Here is a 23,197-nt window from a genome sequence, read left to right on the forward strand (position 1 = left end):
CTTTTCTATAAAATAGTTTCATAGTATGGATCATTGAACATAACAATGAAGGAAAGGTATCACTGTATCACTGTAAACATTTTAGATACAATATGAAGTTTGAAATATTTGTTCATCTTGTCTGCCCAATAAAATGTAAGTTTTATTATGAAAGTCAAGGGCCTGTCTGCTAAACACTATAAATTCTTTAGCCCTCAATAGAATGCCATAAACCTGTTGATACAGTTGAGAGAAAAATGGGAATTTGAAAATACAGTTAAACTTTACACAGAAGAAATAACACTGTACTGTTGCAGATTGGCTAATCATATTCTCTAATTAAATTAATAAAATAGAAATAACATAGGAAGTCCTCTAACATGGGACCCTTCATTTGACTAAATGCCTCTGTATATCATAAAGGATGAGAAACAAAGTAGAAAAAAATTCTTGATAACTATGTGTGAAAACTATTCTAGGCACATTAAGTGTATCTTTACTAATTGTCACTACAATATATAAAGAAATTATCCTTTCCAATTTATAGGTAGGGAAACATGCTTTAACTAACTCTTCCAAGGTCACTAAGCAAAAATACAGCGGATTTTCAGGAAGGATAAGTCTGATTCTGGTGCCCAAGCATTTCTATTACCACTTAATATATTTTCTTTTATAATTAACTGAACTTACATTTCAAATAAATATTGGGAAAAAAAAGACTTGTAAAAAGTAGGCACAGTTGGTGCTTCGGAATTGACAGTCAGCAATTTGCAGGCTAATAAATCTAAGAACCCAACTGTTAGTCTCATTGGCAGTAATGGAGCAGCCACTTTAGGTTCTGCATTTTTGGTTAATTAGAACACTTCTCAGGTGGTAAAATTGATAGCCTACAGCATGGTATGCTTTAAGGCCACCAGAGCCATGCTGTTATCATTCAGAAATGCACTGCCTGCCAAATACTACTGATTAATCTACAAAATTAGCTTAGCACTGTAATTATTGAATTGTCTTCCAGGTAGGATATAAAAGAAAAAACTAAAATACGTACTTTTAAAATGTTTTGTTTTAGAGTTTCCTTTATCTTGTCAACACTTTAGGAATAACAGAATTTACCGAGTGCCTCTACATTGAGTTAATAATACAAATATAACATTAACAACAACAACAAAAATAAAGTATCAATTACTGATGTTCCAGTCATGCCAATTAGATCTTTACATCAGTTATCTTGATTTATTCCTTCAGCCTACTTGATGTTGTGGTAACCATTGTCATTCCAGTTTTCCAGATGAGCAGACTGAATTTAACAGTGTAATAGAACTGCGCTAAATCATACAAACTTTAAACGTTTGGCTGAGATTCCAAACCATAGTCTCACTCTTGCATTCTTTTTTTTTTTTTAATACTTTTAGTTTTAGGGTACATGTGCACAATGTGCAGATTTGTTACATATGTACACATGTGCCATGTTGGTGTGCTGCACCCATTAACTCGTCATTTAGCATTAGGTATATCTCCTAATGCTATCCCTCCCCCCTCCCCCCACCCCACAACAGGCCCTGGTGTGTGATGCTCCCTTTCCTGTGTCCATGTGTTCTCATTGTTCAATTCCCACTTATGAGTGAGAACGTGCAGTGTTTGGTTTTTTGTCCTTGCGATAGTTTGCTGAGAATGATGATTTCCAGCTTCATCCGTATCCCTACAAAGGACATGAACTCATCATTTTTTATGGCTGCATAGTATTCCATGGTGTATATTTGCCACATTTTCTTAATCCAGTCTATCATTGTTGGGCATTTGGGTTGGTTCCAAGTCTTTGCTATTGTGAATAGTGCCACAATAAACATACATGTGCATGTGTCTTTATAGCAGCATGATTTATAATCCTTTGGGTATATACTCAGTAATGGGATGGCTGGGTCAAATGGTATTTCTAGTTCTAGATCCCTGAGGAATCGCCACACTGACTTTCACAATGGTTGAACTAGTTTACAGTCCCACCAACAGTGTAAAAGTGTTCCTATTTCTCCACACCCTCTCCAGCACCTGTTGTTTCCCGACTTTTTAATGATAGTCATTCTAAATGGTGTGAGATGGTATCTCATTGTGGTTTTGATTTGCATTTCTCTGATGGCCAGTGTTGCTGAGCATTTTTTTATGTGTTTTTTGGCTGCATAAATGTCTTCTTTTGAGAAGTGTCTGTTCATATCCTTTGCCCACTTTTTGATGGGGTTGTTTGTTTTTTTCTTGTAAATTTGTTTGAGTTCATTGTAGATTCTGAATATTAGCCCTTTGTCAGATGAGTAGGTTGCAAAAATTTTCTCCCATTCTGTAGGTTGCCTGTTCACTCTGATGGTGGCTTCTTTTGCTGTGCAGAAGCTCTTTGGTTTAATTAGGTCCCATTTGCCTATTTTGGCTTTTGTTGCCATTGCTTTTGGTGTTTTAGACATGATGTCCTTGCCCATGACTATGTCCTGAATGATAATGCCTAGGTTTTCTTCTAGGGTTTTTATGGTTTTAGGTCTAACATGTAAGTCTTTAATCCATCTTGAATTAATTTTTGTATAAGGTGTGAGGAAGGGATCCAGTTTCAGCTTTCTACATATGGCTAGCCAGTTTTCCCAGCACCATCAAGCTACCAATGACTTTCTTCACAGAATTGGAAAAAACTACTCTAAAGTTCGTATGGAACCAAAAAAGAGCCTGCATTGCCAAGTCAATCCTAAGCCAAAATAACAAAGCTGGAGGCATCACGCTACCTGACTTCAAACTATACTACAAGGCTACAGTAACCAAAACAGCATGGTACTGGTACCAAAACAGAGATATAGACCAATGGAACAGAACAGAGCCCTCAGAAATAATGCCGCATATCTACAACTATCTGATCTTGCATTCTTATTAATTGTACTTTTAAAGTTGTTAACAGCTTTAAAGTTAGGAATTTCTCTACATAACTACCAACATATTCATTAATAATTTAAGAAAAACAAAGTAAAAAGTACCATCTGCTATTTTGTATATTAATATGAATTTTATATATATATATATATATTTTTTTTTTTTTTTTTGAGATGGAGTCTCGCTCTGTCCTCCAGGCTGGAATGCAGTGGCGCCATCTTGGCTCACTGCAAACTCTGCCTCCCAGGTTCAAGTGATTCTCCTGCCTCAGCCTCTTGAGCAGCTGGGATTACAAGCGCCCACCACCACCCTCGGCTAATTTTTGTATTTTTGATAGAGACAGGGTTTCACCATGTTGGTCAGGCTGGTCTCGAACTCCTGACCTCAAGTGATCCTCCCACCTCAGCCTCCCAAAGTGCTGGGAGTACAGGCATGGGCCACCGTGCCTAGTCAATACAAATAAATATTAATTTTGCAAAAAGATGCAGGGTTTTAGGTCATACTGATAACACACTTTAAGTCATTTGTAGTGACATCTTAACATTAAATGAGGGTGCTGAATATTTTATTTCAAATAGCATCTTCTGTGACGTTCCCCAATGTAGACAATCATTTTTGTCCACCTGAGAAAGACAACTAAATTGAAAGTTTCTTATTTGAAGTAACTCATTAAACATCTAAAACATACTTTATTGAATTTATGAAATCCTTTTGAATTCAGTTGCTACTTTTACTTACTAATGTTTGGGGATTAACTAGAACTGTAAGCCTGTTGGATTTTCTATGGCCTGAGAAGAGTAGATAAACTTCAACATTATTTTGTATTTAGAGGTTGTATGACTGTTTAAAAAATAATTTTAAAGAAATGTTCCAATCAGTTATTTATAAAACATCAGTTATTTGAAAGTGTGCTTTTCAAAGCATACTCTGTCTCAAAAACTGTATTAAACAGAAGGAATAGAAATGTGAAGAAGGCAGGAATCATGGAATAAGTAGTTTACAAGCTGGGTGTGGTGGCTCACGCCTGTAATCCCAGTGCTTTGGGAGGCTAAGGAGTGTGGATTACCTTAGGTCAGGAATTCAAGACCAGCCTGGCCAACATGGCAAAACCCTGTCTCTACTAAAAATACAAAAATTAGCCGGGCGTGGTGGTGCATTCCTGTAATCCCAGCTACTCGGGAGGCTGAGGTAGAAGAATCACTTGAACCTGGGAGGCAGAGGTTGTAGTGAGTTGAGATTGTGCCACTGCACCCCAGCCTGGGTGACAGAGACTCTGACTCAAAAAAAAAAAAAAAAAAAAAAAAAGTGTTTACAATCAGCAAGAGATTTACAGACTTGACAATGTGTGATTTCTTCTAAACAAATTCATTAAAAATTTTGGCCCTTTTTTCACAAAATTATTCCCTAAGATCATTCTAAAGATGTTTTAACTTCAAGAGCAAGGCATAGAGGTAGATTTAAATGGCCACAAGTACTTTGCGGTTCTTTTCATTAACTTTAGAAGTCTGTTTCCTGACCTCTTAAATTTGACTGGTCCAAACACTTGTCGTAACTAATAGAATCTAGCAGAAGTGATGTTGTAAGAGTTCTAGACCTCAAGTCTCAAGACATCTTTCAGTTTTTGCCTTTGCTCTTTTGGATGCCACAGTCAGAATGCTATGTAAGGAAACTGATGGAGCCTAATGAAGTATGAATGGCCATGTGGAAGATAACTGAGTGGTCCCAGATGACAGCCAGGTACACTGCCAGATTTTTGAGTGAGGTCATTTATTTTTAATGTAACTTTTCTTTCTTTATTTTATTTTGACGGGGTCCTATGTTGCCCAGGCTGGTCTTGAACTCCTGGTCTCAAGGAATCCTCCACCTCAGTCTCCCAAGTAGATTGGATTAGAAGCATATGCCACTGCCCCTGGCAAGCAAGGTCATTTTTGACCTTCCAGTTCAGACAACTCTGCAGTCTAATTCAGCCAATGAATGAACTCAAGATAAGTCAACAGAAGACCCACCTGTCCAGCTCACAGCATCTTGGAAATGATAAATCAGCATTACTTTAAGACGATAAATTGTGGCATTTTTACTTGATAATAGTTAATTATCTGGACATTCTAAAGTTTTAAGCAGTTTATGAGCTTCAGAGGTTAATATCATAAAGCAGGCTTGGATTTTCATGCCCATCAAAAGTCCTGAGTAGTGGCAGTAGAGTGAATATTCAGTGTTAAGTGAAATGTCCGAAGTCCCCAGGGTATGGAAAAATATATAGGTGTAAACTTTGAAAGTTCTGGTTTTTGTTTTTGTTTTTTTCTTTATTATTGAGACAGGGTCTCTGTCACCCAGGCCAGAGTGCAGTGGCGCGATCTGGGCTTACTGCAGTCTCTGCCTCCCAGACTCACCTCAGCCTCCCAAGTACCTGGGACTATAGGCTTGTGCCACCATATCAGACTAATTTTTTGTATTTTTGGTGGAGGAGGGGTTTTGCTATGTTGCCAAGACTGGTCTCCAACTCCTGAGCTCAAGTGATCAGCTTGTCTTGGCCTCCCACAGTGCTGGGATTACAGGCATGAGCCCCCATGCCAACCTGAAAGTTATTTTCCATGAATCAAAACAAAAACACTCCACTGGTGGGTAGATGTTATCAAAAATTTGTCAAAACCCATAGGATGTACAACATGAAAACCAACCCTTATGTAAACTACGGACTCTGGGTGATAATGACGTGACATTGTAGGTTCATCCATTGTGACAAATGCACGACTGTGGTACAGGATGTCAATAGTGGGAAAGGTTGCACATGTGTTGCGGACAGGGGGTATACAGGAACTTTGTTCTTTCCACTTAATTTTGCTGTGAACCTAAAAATTCTCTAAAAACTAAAGCTTATTAATTAGAAAAAAACTAAAATAGCAAAGAGAACAATAAAAACCACTTGTGTTTTGTATTCCCCTTTTAATACATAGAGAGAAATTTACCTTGAAATATAATTAAATTTGTAGCCTTGTCAGAATTTAATCAAGTTTAACTGTAATGTGGCACTTAAGGAATATTGCTACATATGCTAATTGATTTTTCTTTTGTACTTCACACTATACAGTCACAAAATATTCAAAGTGACGTACAAAAAGAAGAGAAAAATGGTATGTACTGCCACTTATACATGAACACACACAGATACCTTGGGGAAATAATTCATTAGTCAATGAACAGCTCTATATATGCCAACAAACTAGAGTTCTGGGAAGAAAATAATGAATTAAAAGATCACTCGACAAAAATGCTTAATTATTTCAGTACTTATTTCCCCTGATGATATTTAGAAGTGGGAAGAAAAAGATATGCATGAAATGTGTTTGTGTATAGCATAGAGAAAGAAAGAAAGAGAGATTGTAACTGAGTATCAGCAGAACAGTTTTGCTTAATTGTATTTCTAGCTACTGCTGCTAACTTTAAATTGCCTAGCTGGAGTTCTAGAGCATTGAAAATATTGAGAGGATCTAGCTGCACAGTCACAGCAGTTTTTAACTGAGATAAATTTCTAAACATGATCTAAATTTTGCTTTGTTTTGCTTTTGCTTCAAATGTGAAATGATCTTTTCATTATTTGTAAATGGAGGAAGGTGGAATATAAAAATGAGAAACATTTTATAGCTACTCAGTAATATGGCAGCAACAATGATAAGGTATAATGCTTTAAATAAAATTTAGGGGAATCTTAGTAAGCCATGAAATTTAGTTAACATTCAATATGTTATGGCTCATCAAATTATATTACAATGCAATGAGCTAATTTTGAAAAATATTTAATGCCATTCAAAAAACAATTTTAGGCTGGGCGTGGTCACTCACGCCTGTAATCTCAGCACTTTGGGAGGCCAAGGAAAGAAGACTGCTGGAGCTCATGAATTTGAGACCAGCCTGGGCACCATGGCGAAACCCTGTCTCTACAAAAAACACAAAAATCAGCTAGGCGTTGTGGTGTGCACCTGTGGTTCCAGCTACTCTGGAGGCTGAGGTGAAAGAACGGTGAGAGCCAGGGAGACGGAGGTTGCAATGAGCAGATATCATGCCACTGCACTCTAGCCTGGGCAATAGAGCCACACCTTGTCTCAAGGAAATAAAAATTGTCATTTTGATTACTAAAATGATAATGATATTCAACGTTTGTTGTGTACTTATTTTGTGCCATGGACTCTTTGAATCTGTTCACATATGCCATTTAATCCTCATAATAATCATTTGAAGTAGATACCTAATTTACGGATTGGGAAACAAAGCCATAGATAGAGTCATTTATTTAAGGTCACGTAGCTACTATATGCTGGCATTGGAGTTTAAACACAGAAAATCTGACCCCATAACTCTTCATTACAAGGGTTCAAAAGAACATTGTAATACGACTAGCTGGGAACACATATTTCATATACGTTTTTTACTTCCAATGTTTTCTGTGAAGACAACAGATATTTGGATCAGCATTAACAAATAATTTTGTCATAAATTAGGTAATAATGAATGCTCTTCCTGCTAGACTTGTTTCTTAGAGGCTTTTTTTCTACCCTAGAAATATTTGTAGCTTAAATAAATAAAACAATATGTTAACCTAGTTCAGTAAATCAAGCAATGCTTATAGTTACATCATTATGGAATCTATGCATTACTACAAATAAATCATGAAGGAATCAAAAAGTAGATTGATAAAACAAAAGAACTTCTCTGTGCATTAAAAAGAAAAGGATATGTCTCCATGGAGGTTGCATAAAAGGAATCAGATTTTAACGGAGGAAATGCATGTTCTTAACTAAGATTGATATAATGCTTAATAAACTAGAAATTTTAATATGGACATGTCAATATTCTTTCCTTGTGAAAGAATTTTTGTGTTGTGTTATATCTTCCTAAATTTCCACTACCAAGTTTTTCTTAACTCCTATTTTCACATGGAGCCAACTTTTTGACTTTTTTAAAAAGTCAAAACATGACTTTCAGGATCTCCATTACCATATACTACGTTGGGCCTGGTTTATTGGTTTATTAATAGTTTGCCTTTTTTTTGCTTTTGCTTATACTATTACTTTACAGGCTGGAATCTTCACAGTTTCTCACATAAGAAAACTTTAAATTATTTGCTTACTCTATTACTCTAGTAAGAATTAGGCTGTTCCTATTGGTTTTTGCTTCCATCACATCATTCTGATCATTCTATGACGGTTTTATTTGACTCAGAAGAAAGCCATCCTAAACATCACTACTGTTATCACTTCCCCTCATTCCCTATGCTTATCTTACATTTTCCCAAGTAGGCTTTCTCTCTGGGGAAATTGATGCCAGAATTTTCTTCATAAAGAGCATTTGCCAGTGTTTTACACTAAACACTTTAAAGCATCATAATAATGATAACATTCACAAGGTACTATATTATCTCATGTAATCCTTTTGAGATAACTGTGAGTGAGACATTATTTTCCTGACTTTGAAGGTGTACTGAAAACAAAACAAAATAAAAAACACAAAAAGATAAAAACAAACAAACAAACAAAAAACACACACACACAGAGAAATTAAGTAACATTCCCAGGGACACACGGATAAAGATGACCAAGCCAAAATTGACTCCAGAGCTTCATAGAACACACCAAGCTTGAAAGTACATTCTTCAGAAGATGTCTGAAAAGATGGCTAGTTTTCAATAGCGTAGCTAACAACTAAATCAGTTCCACTTATATTTAGAACCCAAATTTTGACCTCCATGTATGGTTGCACAAATTCTGATATACTGACTACTAATCCCCCAATCCAAATCCCAATTCATCTGTGGACCTTAATCTTCATGTCTGCCTCTTTAAGCACCCTCCTTTTTTCATCCCATTGAGTCCTTGCTACTAGAGTTCCAGGTCTTTCTGTCTACCTAAAATGATCATCGATTAAGACTGTCTACCTGAAACTTCTATGTTATAGTTGCTATGCTTTGTTTATGTTGTTTCTTGAGATTGTAATTTTCATCCTTTCTCCCCAGGTCTCTGATACATATATCTTGATCTTGGCTTATTTTATTCTGTCTCTTGCTCATATCTTTGAAAATCCATATCACAGGCTGTAATTTCATTACGTGGGAAACAATTTGTTTATTTTGTGATTTGAGGTCTTAATAATATTCTCATTGTCTGGGCATGTAAAAGTGCCATCATTAGCTGATTGATACCTTTGTCCAAGTATATTTGAAATTCTCAGCTACTTCTTGAATCTTTGACTTTCTTATATCATGCCTAGAACATTTTTATTCTTTTTTATACATAGTTATATATTTGACTTTGGATTTTATACAGATTGGTGCATTTATGTTGACAGAGTTCAATGATATAATTTTCAATTACACCGGGCTTCAGGACAATATTTTGGAATATTCTTTATAGAACACAGCTACCTGAAACATCTTTATGTCTATAATATGAATTCATGTAATAAAAAGTCATTTTAACTTTATCAGTTTTGCAAAATATGACATAATGAGTCGAATACAATAATTAAACCATTTCCAAAATATAGGTTAAATAACCCATTGCTATGGAACCCCAAGGGAAATAACTTCAGGTACACCCAAGGTTTTCCAAAACACTACTTTTACTGTGAAAAGTTTAATGCATTTACATTAATTCTTTTAATGAGACTAACTACATATTTACTAAGGTACATTGATAGAATTAAACAGGCTTTGGAAATGCATTTATTATTATCTGGCTACTTTTGTTAGTTTCTCAGATTCCAGTCAAACTTTCTGCAGGTATTTTCAATTACTATTTAATTATTTTACAGTGTACTTGCTGTGTGCCTCTCATTTAATCAGCAGCCGTTGATTTCGTCTGTCCAAACACTTCAGATGAGTTTTTTTGGCTCACTTCTGTCAACTCGTGGCAGCTCTGAAATCCTCAGCAAATTCTTTGAGATATGACAAAGAAAGCAGTTTCTACAGAACTTCTTGAGTTCTCTCCTGTTTAAAATAGACATTGACACCTGTATGCTTGATAAGAGTATGGTGGTCTTAATCATGCAGCATCTGGATAAATGACACCTAGTGGTTAGATATTTTAAGCATGTGAGTGGAGTTAACATGTAGAAGAAATAAGATGTTGGACAATTGAGCTTGTTCTATCATAATAAATAATGTAATATTTTAGGGCTGCTTTATTATAAGAACATAGGCTTATTGTGTAAACCTTCAGAGAGTTGAATAAAAATCAATTTGTAAAAGACTCAGACATATAGATTTAATATAATTCCACTAAAGAATAAAACGAATAAAATATGAAATAATATACCATGTCAAGAGCTTGTAGTCACTGTATTTCAGTTTAATTCAACAAACATTTATCCAGTCCCAACAACAGGCACTATGGCAGTGTGCAAGGAACAAAGATATCAAGATTAATACAGCACAGTATCAAGTCAATGCAGATCTCTGTCTTTGCAACTACCTTTGATCTTAAGATGCTTTCTATTCTATATAGCTATGGGTCCTGACTATGCAGCATCTCATTATCTCCTGCAGTTTTGGCAGTTAACACCGACTATTAAAGCTCCTGTTTCTTACCATAGTGGTTGCTAATAACATTTATCTCAGTTTTGTCACTCTGACCCAAAGCAGTTGAACATGCATAGCTTAATTTTCTTCTGTCCTTATGAGACTAGGCCAAGATAATTTAATACCACTTTCCTAAAGATTCTAAGGTAATAAAAGGATATTATTAAATGGATTATGCAAATAGTTAAGATTAGCAAACGGATTTGACAGAAATTAACATCTACAACTCTGACACATCATGTTTGGGTTTTTACAGCAGGGTTCTCAAGCCTAAATGTTCATTATAAATCATTGTAGAATCTTAGGAAAATGAAGATTTTGTGGTCTGAGGTAGGGTATGATCTCCCAGGTGATGCTGCTTCTGGTATACTAATGTTCTGTTGACTATTTAGTAGTGAGACCTTCTTAGACGTCTTTCTAACAATCTAAGGGGTTTCTTGTGTCCTGTCACTCTTTCTGTGTCAAAATTCAGTTTCACCTTTGGGTACCCTTAAGCACACATGATCTGCTCAGACTGTAGTTCAGAGTGAATGAGGAAGCAGGAAGAAAATAAATTTCCTTCTCACCCTCAAATACTATCCAACTTCCCAGGTCATATTTCTTGTCCCAAAAATGTTTGACAGAATGAATATTCATTTCTATATTAACCAAATTTATCATGTAGTTTTAAAAATCCAAGGAAAGAGATTATTCACAATCAGAACCAAAACCAAAACAAAAAACTCAACCAATCAAACAAAACGTAAATTGATAGTTTCTATTTGAAACTCTTTCCAAGTTAAAGAATGAGAAGCTCCAGATATATTTCCTGTTTCTCAAGAGCTTATATAATACCAATATCTGCTCAATCAAGACAGTCCTTATTAAGTCCAATCCAGATACTTTCATCAATCTTTCATCTTGATTCTGGTAGAGAAAAGACCTGAACAGAGTTTCTGTAGTCTTCTGCAATTGCTCAGAAACAATACAACACAAAGCACTCACCTTTACAGAAGAATAAATATGACTTCACAGGCATAACACAGTCTAAATCCATTCTAAGAAAGAAATATTTTCTGAGAAAATATATACATAGTATAGAAAGACAAAACACTACCAAAACAGATTTAACATTTTAATATTACACAAGTTCTTTAGCTCCTACACATCATAGTTCCTCATGCCCTTCTCGTTCTAATTATTGTCGCTGGTTTTCCTTTGCAAAACTAAGTGGTACTTTTCTTGGTCTTTCTGTCTTCTTCACAGAGATTCTAAAAGTTTCACCATATATTATACAGAAAATTAGTTACAGATTCTTTCCTATCCCAGGACCTACTGAGATGTTACAGATGTTCCTTCCATTTTTTTCCTCCTACAACCCTCACTCTAAATACAAATATATTGAAATCATAGACTAAAGATAAAGAGGTTTAACCCACAAATGAATTAATATAAAAAAGAAAAGGATGCCTCCAACTTCCATAAATGAAGAGAGATGTAAGTTAGTGGTAAATATATCAACTAATTATATGGTGCACATAAGGATCAGATAATAACAATAGGAACTAGAAGATAATACCCATTAGAAGACAGGAAAGGTGGAATTAGGCTCATGCAAGGGAGGGTGTTAGAACTAAAGACCCTTTACTAAAGTACTTTTAAAAGGCTGACATTCACAAAAAATGTCGACATTTACAAAAAAGGTTGACTTCTCCTTTGTAAAGGAATTATTATAGGACCTACTGGCTTAGGAAGTGTCAGGAAAACTTTTTATAATTCAGAAATTCATGTATTTAAAAAAAATGCCTTCAGTGAAAAAATGCCTTCATGGGTATGGAATCTCAATTTATATTTCTGATGGGTCAAGAGACCTAGATGAAGAAAATTGGCTTATGAATTGTACTGGAGATAACCAATGCTCTCAGAAGCCAATGAAAAAAAATTATTCTGTAGCTATATTTTCCCCACTTGTGTAGAAATGAATGGAGGAAGATGAAAGCAACTGTGCAAAAGAGGAGCTTCCAAATAAAATTTTATTTCATACAATGGAAAACACACACACACACACACACAAACACACAACATGAGAGAGCTAAAACAAAATTGAGGTAAAAGAAAATCTGGGCCAGGCACAATGGCTCACACTTCTAATCCCAGCACTTTCAGAGAATGAGGCCAGAGAAACACTTGAGCCCAGAAGTTTGAGACCAGCCTGGGCAACACAGTGAGGCCCCTTCACTCAAAAATAAAGGAAATAAAGAAATTAGCTGGGTGTGGTGGCATACACCGGGAGGCTGAGGCTAGAGGATTGCTTGAGCCCAGGAGCTTCAGGCTGCAGTGACTATGATTGTGCCACTGCACTCTACCTGGGTGCCAGAGCAAGATGCCATCTCAAAACAAACAAACAAACAAAAACTGAAATAAATAAGTGTGGCTTAAATTACTATAATAATAAAAAGAAGGGAGATAAAGTACAATGAAAAATAGGGTAATTTAAAAAATCAGAAATGTTGGAAAACAATGAAATGAAAAGGAATCATTACAATTAAAACATCTTGAATGTAAAGCTTAAGAAGTAAATAAAATATGTATAAATTAGTGAAATCCCACTAGAGACCATAAAGCGTGGACATTTATTTTTCAAGTACTGAGAAAAAGTAGCTGTCTACTTACTTGTATACCCAGCTGTACTCTCTAGCTGAGTGAATCAATAATACTTTCAGGAGACTAATGTAATCATAGATTATGGTTCAAATAATACTTAAAAGACATACTTCAGGAAAAAATAATCAATGAACCCACAAGCAAAAATGAGGATATAAGAAGCAATGTCAAAAAAAGAATTTGATAAATGTGTTGATATATTAAAATATCATGGATTCTAATGGTCAATAATTTAAACAAGTATTGCCATTTTTCTGGCAACTAAAAACAATGTGAAACTAAAATTACAAACAATTAAATTAATGAGTGGACAGTGATCAGAGTAAACTTTTTGAAGATCAAAGGTCTGGAAGCTTTAGGATATCTCATGCACTTATTAATTTTTATTTTACAAACACTTAAATAGTGCTTAATATTTTCCTCAAATTTTATTAAAGATGATATAATAATATGTAGCCTGAGGTCACTACTTTTGATGAATTTATTTTAAAGGACTATTGCATCCATCTTCCCACAACTTTTTTAGTGTTTTTGGTGGAGATGGTGGTAGTGTCATTATTTTACTTTTTCAAAATTTTGTTTCCTAACTCATTCTCCCCCAAACCAAACAGGTTTCTTTTTCCTTTCCTTTCCTTCCTCTTCCCTTTCCCCTTCCCTTTCCTCTTCCCTTTCCCCTTCCCTTTCCCCTTCCCCTTCCCCTTCCCCTTCCCCTCCCCTCCCTTCCCTTCCTTCTTTTCTTTCTTTTTTTTTTTTTTGTAAGAGAAAGGATCTTCCTCTTTCACCCAGGCTGGAGTGCAGTGGCGTGATCACAGCTCACTACAGCCTCAAACTCCTGGGCCCAAGAGATTCCTCCGAGTAGCTACAGGCACATGCCACCACGATGCTTGGTTAATTTTTAAATTTTTGGTAGGAACAGGAATCTTGCTTTGTGGCCCAGACTGGTCTTCCACTCCTGGCCTCAAGCAATCCTATTATCTTGGCCTCCCAAAGTTCTGGGATTACGGAAATGAGCCACTGCGTTTGGTCTTGCTTGTCTAATAAAATGTTCTTTTTTTTTTCAACATCTTAAAACCAGAGAACCCTCTGTTCAAACAAAATCTTTGATGTAAGTGTAAAGAAAGCCAAACAATATAATTAGGGCTCCTCTTTATAAAGAGAGAAAGCGAATAGCTGTGAGACAAAGGAGTCACAGACACTTATCAGAAATGTTACATAGCACAGACATAAAAAAGATGTTTGAGAGGAGACAGAGGCCTCTTAGATAGGCCTCATCCCAAGTAGAAGAACACACGCAACCCCCAAACCTTTACTAACCCGCAGGTGAGGCCAGGCACAGATGTGTTTAGGCACCACGGCCATCTTTCCAGAAGACTGAAGTTCCACACTCATGGCAAACACAGAACATCTAAGCGACTATGGATCAATGGAAGTCCTCTGGTTGGAGAAGTACTTTGATTAGAATGGAGCCTCAGAGCCCAAGGACTTCTATCAGCTTGTTCTTCTGTTGAGCCCACTACTCAGAGTTGCTAAGCCAACTGTCTACTATATTCCCAGAAGACAGAATAAATAAGTCTACAGTCCCAGAAGACAGAATAAATAAGTCTACAGTGCCATGTAGTTGTATCTTTTCAGCACATCTTCCTTATCTGTATATAAAGCAAATTTTTAAACAACTTAACTCTACAAAGTCAATTTTGCCATTTAATGTAACATAGCTCTACACTAGACACTATGGGGTGAAGGTCATTGTGGTATTATGGAGGGTAGCAAAATTCCATCTATGACATCACACAAACATCAACCAAAAGAAACTTTGTGTGGCTGTAATCGTATCAGGCACAGTAGACTCTACTATAGAGATAAAGGAGGCATTTCATACTATTAAAAGGTCAGTTAAATGGACAGTATAACAGTCACGCCTTTGCTTACAATGTGATGGTAGGCATGAATCAACAGATAAAGAGAACACATTGTACTCAGAGCCTTATAATTAAAAACAAATCCAGTTAGAGTTATTTTGTAAACAAAATGTAGGAGGGATTTTAGGAAAAAAAATTGTCTTAACACTAGACAGAGAAAAAGATAACTCATATGCAAGGAACCAACAGTAGACTATAAAACAACATTAACTGAAATAAAAAAACAGTAAAATAATATCCTTAAAATTCTATAATACTTATCAATAAATAATCAGGAACCCAGCAAAACAAATTTTAAAAAAGAAAAAAACAAAAATATTTTGGATGAATGAAATTAGAGACAACCACATAAGTATCCCCACTAAATGAATTTTAAGGATATACTTCAGTAATATGGAAAAGATAAAAGATATTAAAATAAATATCTGAGAAATAAAAGTTGTCATGTGTGCAAATTTTACCATGAATGTATAACAAGCTATAATGAAGTCTTTATTATGTTGCTAAAATGTTCAAATAAAAATTATTGAAATGCTTATATGTCACAAGGGGTATAATAGGAGGAACTGTTTTAGCTCTTTTATTGTTCTGGAAGATGTTTAAGTATCTAATTCAGTCACTGTATATTAATAGATGCAAAACATTTCAAGGAGAGTAAATTCAATCAGTCAGAATAAAAGGCAAAAAAGAGAAAAGCATGGAAGTTAATGTGAGACATATAAGAGGAAAGACAAGTTAAAAATCAGAAATAATTATCCCTGTTGAAAACAGAAGAGACTTTATGCACTCCCATTTCTTAGAGCAAGTACTAGGTATTGTTTATATGGAAAACATGTATATAATGGGTTGTATGTGTTTCACTACATAAAAGGGTGAAAATCCTTTATATCTTTGCAATCTGTTAGGAAATTGGCCATGATATACACTATATTCTGGATTAATACTTATTTAATAATGAAATTGTTTTCTTTGTTTTCTAACTTCGAGGTGAGGTTTTCTGGATTGAGAGGAAATTGCGTTTTTTTGGTTTTTTTTTTTTGTTTTTTAAGATGGAGTCTCACTCTGTCACCCAGGCTAGAGTGCAGTGGTGCGATCTTGGCTCACTGCAACCTCCACCTCCTGGGTTCAAGTGATTCTTCTGCCTCAGCCTCCCAAGTAGCTGGGATTACAGGTGCCCGCCACTGCGCCTGGCTAATTTTTATATTTTTAGTAGAGATGAGGTTTCACCATCTTGGCCAGGCTGATCTCGAACTCCTTACCTCCTGATCCACCTGCCCCAGCCTCCCAAAGTGCTGGGATTATAAGCGTGAGCCACCGCACCCAGCCGGAAATTTTGGTTTTAATTACACTTCCCCAACAATTCTGACAAGGATGTCTGAAAGACCCTAAACTAAGGGACAGCTGAAGGTCTGGCCACACCCAAGTCAGTTCTTTCTATGTGGATAAATTAACATATTTACTGAGACTCTTAGATAGGCCTTATCCCAGGCAAATAAATTACTGCTATTTATGCAATTAGGAAATTCTAAGGAAAAAAAAACTGATTCAGAATCCCAGAAGAAAAGATTGAGAAAAAATGGAGAGGAAATTGGAGAACTGAAGACACTTTCCCTTTTACAGAAACCTCCTCCTCCTTTTTTGGGGTGTTCCTGCTCCCTCTGCTTCTCCTGCTTGTCTCCCCTGACCCCTACTGCCTCCAACTCTAGCCACTGCCACTGTCTCAAGCTAAGTCACAGGAAGAGGGAGGTGATGGATTGTTCCCCTCTTTTGTAGATTTCTCTGTAAAGAAAGATGAGGGCACAGCCTCTTTAACTGAAATGAATTACCTGCTGTGTTTGAGGACATAGTTTTGTGTGCCTCACGGCCTAGTCCTGAGCCACTTCATGTCTTAGGCCAGAATCCATCTCCAGGAGCCCCTTAATATCTGCCCATCTTGTAGCTACAAAGCAGATATGATAAAGAAACCTAAGGAAGGAATAATGAGGAACTTGCACAGAGATTGTGACCTTGTATGAAAACAACAAGATGGAGAGTAGCTGCACTGCTCAGAAAAAGACAAGCTAACTAGGTGTTAAACTGACGAATGTCATAACAGGAAGGGAAACCAAAGTGCCATGTATTTTACTTATTTTTTCTTTTTTCAATTTGAGAAAACCCAGCCCTTTCCATTCAGATCCCAGCAAGCTCATGTGATGGGGTCCAGAAGATCACCACATCAAGGAATCTGGTGGCCACGGAAAACCAGCTATTCATTATCCCCGCAACTATGGAAGAACTAAGAGTTTTAGAGATGCTTCAAGAGCAGTTGCCAGAAGTCATACTTAAACCCTTCCTGGCAAAGATGAGCTGGGAGAGGTTGCAGCCATATACCTAGAAGACAGGTGAGTCCTTCATTGATTTCCATAAGCAGTTTGTTGAGATTTTCTCAAAATTCACTGGTATGAACCCAGAGGCAGATCAAAATAATGCTCTAGTCTTAGTGACCTTTATCTCATTTCTTCTTGGTCTACATTAGGGCTATCCAAACTCAAGTTAAAGAAAAGGTTGTAGGAATTGCAGAGACAAGAGTATAAAGTAGGGAATACTTGGCATATGGCTCAAAATTGGAAAAATATTGGAAGTAGGAACTGGTAAACTATATATGTCAATACTTTCCCTCAAGATAATCTAACTTTGCCTTTTTAGATAGATAGATAGATAGATAGATAGATAGATAGATAGATATTCTGTAATTTCCTTGAATATTTCTCATTTTCTATTTGGTGGTAATGGATCAACACATACGGTTGGCATTTTGGGTCAGCTTTCCACTTTTTCCTCCCTAGTTCTCATATAGATAGGTTCTCTTATTAAGGAAATGTGCTTTTACTTTCTCTTGATTCTCCAGTAAATGTATTGGAGAGAGACTTGTTGTGCAACATAAAGGCTGTCATATTCTTTACTCCTGATGGAGTGTCTGTGGAAGAAACTCCTTGAGGAAAATGCCCCAGATTTGGTTGCAAGGTGCCTTCTGAAAGGGGTATGGCAGAGAACAGCAGTCTGACACTATGCTAGAAAAGCATCCTGATCTAGGACAAATCATTGCATTACCTTGGGCCCTAGGAAATAGTGATACTGCTATTATTCAAAATATAGAACCAATAAATAATAGTTCAGCAAAAGCATAAGCCATGCCTATGTGTAAAACAGTATTCTTTGTCAAGAGCTGAATTAAAAAATAATAAAACCAGTTATAAAAAATTAAACAAGCAATGATATTTAAAAGAAGCGGCCCGGCGTGGTGGCTCACACCTGTAATCCCAGCACTTTGGGAGGCCGAGGCAGGCGAATCACAAGGTCAGGAGATCGAGACCATCCTGGCTAACATGGTGAAACCCTGTCTCTACTAAAAATACAAAAAATTAGGCAGGTTTGGTGGCAGGTGCCTGTAGCCTCAGCTACTGGGGAGGCTGAGGCAGGAGAATGGCATGAACCCGGGAGGCAGAGTTTTCAGTGAGAAGAGATCGTGCCACTGCACTCCAGCCTGGGCAACAGAGCGAGATTTCATCTCAAAAAAAAAAAAAAAAGAAGCATTCACCCTGTAGTACCTCCATACTTCTAATAAGGAAGAAAGATTAATTTAATGAACATGGTTGACCAATGCAGACATTTGGACAAGATTTTATCCACCAATCTTTGTAATTCCTAACCCTTCAACTATTCTGACTAACAACTTTGTTACCATTGTCTGCAAAGTATTTCTCTGTAATAGATGTGTTCTGCAATTTATTGCCCTTCCTTCTTTCCCTCCTTGGTTCCTTCCTTCCTTTCTTTCTTTTTATTCCTCTAGTGGGTGAGTCTAAATTCTTGCTTGCATTTGCTTATGAAAGAGTTCAGTATTTACAGAAAAAAAAAAAAAACCCAGAAGTGTTTGAGGATTCTTCTACTATTTTCTCTAGTCATTCACAAAATATAAAATACAATAAAATAAAAAAATCTTCTGCACCATGAGGATCTATAATTATTCAATATGTAGATGATTCTTAGTAGCCTCAGAAACTAGACAGTAATACAAAATTGATCACTCTGGCTTTGTTACAATTCTTTGCTTCAAAGGGGTACAAAACCCCACTAGACAAATTGCAATATTACAAAACTAAAGTAAAATATTTGAGAAATGAGTTAACAGCTATAGGCCATAGTGTGTTAGGTCCAAGAATCACCTCATTTTGCAGATAAAATGTCCTACTACAAAAACAAACAAAGAAAAAATGTAGGCACTTTATGGGACTTGTGTAATATTTTAGACAGTAAATTTTAACTTTTGCAGAATGGTAAAATCTCCTATGGAGCAACTAAACGATAATCCTTTGGTTTGGTCTTTAGAATTTGAAGAGGCTTTTGAACAATTGAAATAGGCTATAGCCTCTCTCCCAGTTTAAAGCTTACAAATTTGGAAAAACCCAATCTAATTTATTTGATATTCATATTCATATTGCATATTTGATAATAGTTATTGATAATACCCCCAGGAAAAATAACATAGCCTAGATAAGCCTTCCTAGTTGTGACTTATAAAACCTGAAAAGCTTATGTTTTGTTTGGAATTAAGTCTGCACAAGCAGATGAGTTAATAGCAGTTAGTAGAAAAGTAATTTTTTAAGACTGGCCTTAAAGTAAATATATATTCTAGTAATAGATATATGCTTGGTGTCAATGACATGCAATAGAGGAATTTTTTTAAGGGGGATTTCTTTTACTTCAATGAGAACTAGAATATCTCTTGAAAAATTGGAAATTGGTAGGTTATTTGTTAGAGGTTTTACAACTGCCTGCTTGGATATCAGTATACAGCTCACGTACTACAGGATGAAATTTCTAATGGCAATAATTTTGCTATAGAACTGCAGAAGCTGATAAACTTGGCAAATCCCAAACTTAGAAATTCATCTTTTAATAGAATAAGGCACATTTATTCATTTTCAAATATATTTTATACAAAAGAAAATGGACAAATGGATGATAAAAGAAGCTAAAAGAAATTTAACTGTACTATGGAATTTACTAAACAAAATAATTTCTATACCATAGTTACTATTTGCTTGGTCAGTATTGTTGCATCATCAACAACATTATCTGACTATAGGAGAATTTTGAAGGCAGTAGACTGTTACTAAGCCTAACAAAAAGACAAAATTATTCAAAACATTTAAGAAGTATGTTATGTGTTTGCAGAATTCTTAAAGGTTATTCCCAAAATAAATCCAGAAAGTTTTTCCTGACCAACTTTACTGGTAATCTGGTGTCAGTTGAATTTCATACAACTAATCCTTGCAAAAAGTTAGAGATTGTATTAAGTTCTGGTTGCATGATGTCTGGATGGCTTAAAGTCTTTCCTTCTTTATAAGCCAATAATCAGACAGTGATAACTTCTCTTAATACATGTAATTCCTGCCTTTAGGATACCAGAGCACATTGAATAAGACAACAGAAGTCATTTCATTTCTATTGTAACTATTATGAAAATGTTTGCAGATTCCTATGATAGTCCTTTGGACAAGTAGAGCAAATGAATCAAACTAAAAAACAAAATAAACAAATTCATTGGCCAAGATTCAACAACCTAGTATGTCAAAATGGCCTAGATCTTAACTACTAGCCTCGTTAAAAATTAGAGTGACACTCAGAAGCATACATGGAATCTTTCTTTTTAAATGTACGTGTGACAGTCCCATGAATTCTGGGCTGAGACCATATACTATACCTGATTTGATGGAATTCTTTCAATCATTTTCAAGGGTTTTTCCTTTCCCTAGAATTGAGACACAGAGTGATAAGGTCCTGGAAAAAAACAGCTGGGAAAACTCTGCCAGCTCTATTGTAGAGAAGATTTTGTCTACATGAAACTGTTCTGTAGGATAAAAACAGTCTATCGTTGGGCAGGGCTGGGAGAGATTCTTTCAAGTGTGAAGTACCCACATAACAAAGTGACAGGGGAGCGAGGAAAGACAGTGGATTCTTGCTCTCCATGTGAAGCTAGCACCTCTGGATACCTGGACTGTAATTCTCACAATGGACTTGAAACCTAAATTTTCTAGAGTAGCTGATATTGGTAGCGAAGTAAACCAAAAGGAGGTGTTTTAGCAAAGATATTGCAAATCTTATAGAGATCTTACTGTCCTATTCACAGTTGGATTTTTTCTAATTACTTTAAAAACCACATTTTACTGGAAAACTAATGGAATTTATTACATAACATTTTTGATCCGTATTCACAGTAATGATTTCTAAAACTTCATTTCTGTTTAGCTCTAAATTCTAATCTGAATATAAACAGGATCTGAATTTGTAAATTCAAAAACCTGGTTATTGACAGAAAAAATGTGAGAAGCACCTTCATTAATTTTTTTTAATAATAAAGTAAATGATAGGCATTTCAGTACAAGTGAAGCCCTAAATTTAACCAAAAAATGTTTTGTTAACGGGTTTGATTGGAAGGATGATATACTAAAGAAGAAGAAATCTGCCCAGGTGCGGTGGCTTATACCTATAATCCCAGCACTTTGGGAGGCTGAACCTGGCAGATTGCTTGAGCCTAGGAGTTTGAAACCAGCCTAGGCAACATGGTGAAACCCCATCTTTACCAAAAATGCAAAAGTTAGCCGGGAGTGGTGGCACATGCCTGTTTTGCCAGCTACTCAGGAAGCTGAGGTATGAGGATCCCTTGAGCCCGGGAGGTCGAGACTGCAGTGAGCCGTGATCACACCTCTGCACTCCAGTGTTGACAACAGAGTGAGACCCTGTCTTTAAAAAAAAAAAAAAAGTCTATCTAATAGAGAAACAGAAGTCTGGCATTTATATTCAGACATTGCCCAAACCAGGTCTAATATCACTAGATTCACTTTGGAATGAAAGTTCTCGTTCCCAGCAGATCAATAAAGATATTTGGTTGACGGTTTTAATCCTATACATAGGGTCTCCAGTTCTTATGCCTTCTTTCTGTGTCATCTTGACTGAAAATCACAGAGTGCTCTGATCACTCTGTGACCCAGTGAGCTACAGGTTTTTCCTGAAGGCTTGAATCCAAACAAGGCCTTGACAATTCATTCCCAGGCACTGATAAAAGTATCTAGGTTGTTGCACAAACATCACCCCAGACTCAGCCAAACTCCTTAAACCTTCATATAAACTCCCTACCCTGACGCCCTCACCAGGGACATAACTAGATAGAGCACTCCTTTTCTCTTTCAGTCCTTTGTGAGCATTGCTACAGCACTCGGTAAGTTTCCCTATCAAAGGCTTAGGACTGATCACCCTGGCATTTAGTGCCTCTTGCTTCGGAATCTCAACGGGCTCCATCTGGGCATGGTTTGGGGCACTCCTGTGAGGAAATCACTGCCGCCATTTTTGGAGCTACTCCAGCCACAGGTTCAGCCGGACAAAATAGTTTAACTATTAATTTAGATTCGATGCAAAAAAAAAAAAAAAAAAAAAAAAAAAAAAAAAGAAGAAGAAGAAGAAGCCCATATAGTGGAATAGTTCTAAAGGCTTGAAACAATTAGAGCCATATACATTAAACACTGAACGTTCAGTCTGTATCTTTCAATGGGCTCCTTATAAGACTTTGACGTTAGATGGTGACCATGGATATCTCTGCATATTATATCAGAGGAAACTATTTAAAAAGATAGAACAATGACTAAGGGCCTAAATTGTTATACAAATCTGATGATACTCATGTTTATTTCATTTTAGTCTTAATTGCTTCCAAAGCGTTTTGATTGCAATGCAAATATTACTTTTATAATGTATTTTTTTCCAGTAGGAGCATTGACTTGTCCAACCTACCATTTCATCCAGAAGCACAATTTTACAAAATTTACATATCTATAGTGATTGTCTTTTATGCTATCTTTACTCGTGACACCCTACTTTTATTACCTTAAAAAAAAAGACAATTTTAGAGCAGTTTTCAGATTACAGAAAATTGAAAAGTACAAACCTTCTTCACACCTGTTTTGCTCCCTACAGTTTCCCTCACTATTATATCACTCTTAAAAGTGATATAATAATAGTGCAATCACATATTTTATTTGTTACAGTAGAAGAATCAATACTGTTACATTATTAACTAAATTACATGGTATGCATTCATATTTTCCCTTTGTGTAGTAAATTCTATGGATTTTGACAAATGCATAATGTC

The 23,197-nt window shown here is 36.0% G+C and overlaps 2 long non-coding RNA genes across 2 annotated transcripts in view; one reads left to right on the forward strand and one right to left on the reverse strand.

Annotated features, from left to right (window-relative positions):
- Positions 1-14,901, reverse strand: part of LOC129047965 (uncharacterized) — a 176,717-nt gene extending 161,816 nt beyond the window's left edge. Inside the window, exon 1 of the long non-coding RNA XR_008509905.2 lies at positions 14,408-14,901. This is a non-coding gene — a long non-coding RNA (uncharacterized LOC129047965). The remainder of the gene's footprint in view (positions 1-14,407) is intronic.
- The window catches only part of LOC129047964 (uncharacterized), a 41,658-nt gene continuing 33,350 nt past the window's right edge, over positions 14,890-23,197 (forward strand). Inside the window, exons 1-2 of the long non-coding RNA XR_008509904.2 lie at positions 14,890-14,981; positions 17,163-17,393. This is a non-coding gene — a long non-coding RNA (uncharacterized LOC129047964). The remainder of the gene's footprint in view (positions 14,982-17,162; positions 17,394-23,197) is intronic.

This window comes from Pongo abelii, chromosome 13, assembly GCF_028885655.2.
Source record: "Pongo abelii isolate AG06213 chromosome 13, NHGRI_mPonAbe1-v2.0_pri, whole genome shotgun sequence".
In the NCBI taxonomy this organism is placed as follows: domain Eukaryota; kingdom Metazoa; phylum Chordata; class Mammalia; order Primates; family Hominidae; genus Pongo; species Pongo abelii.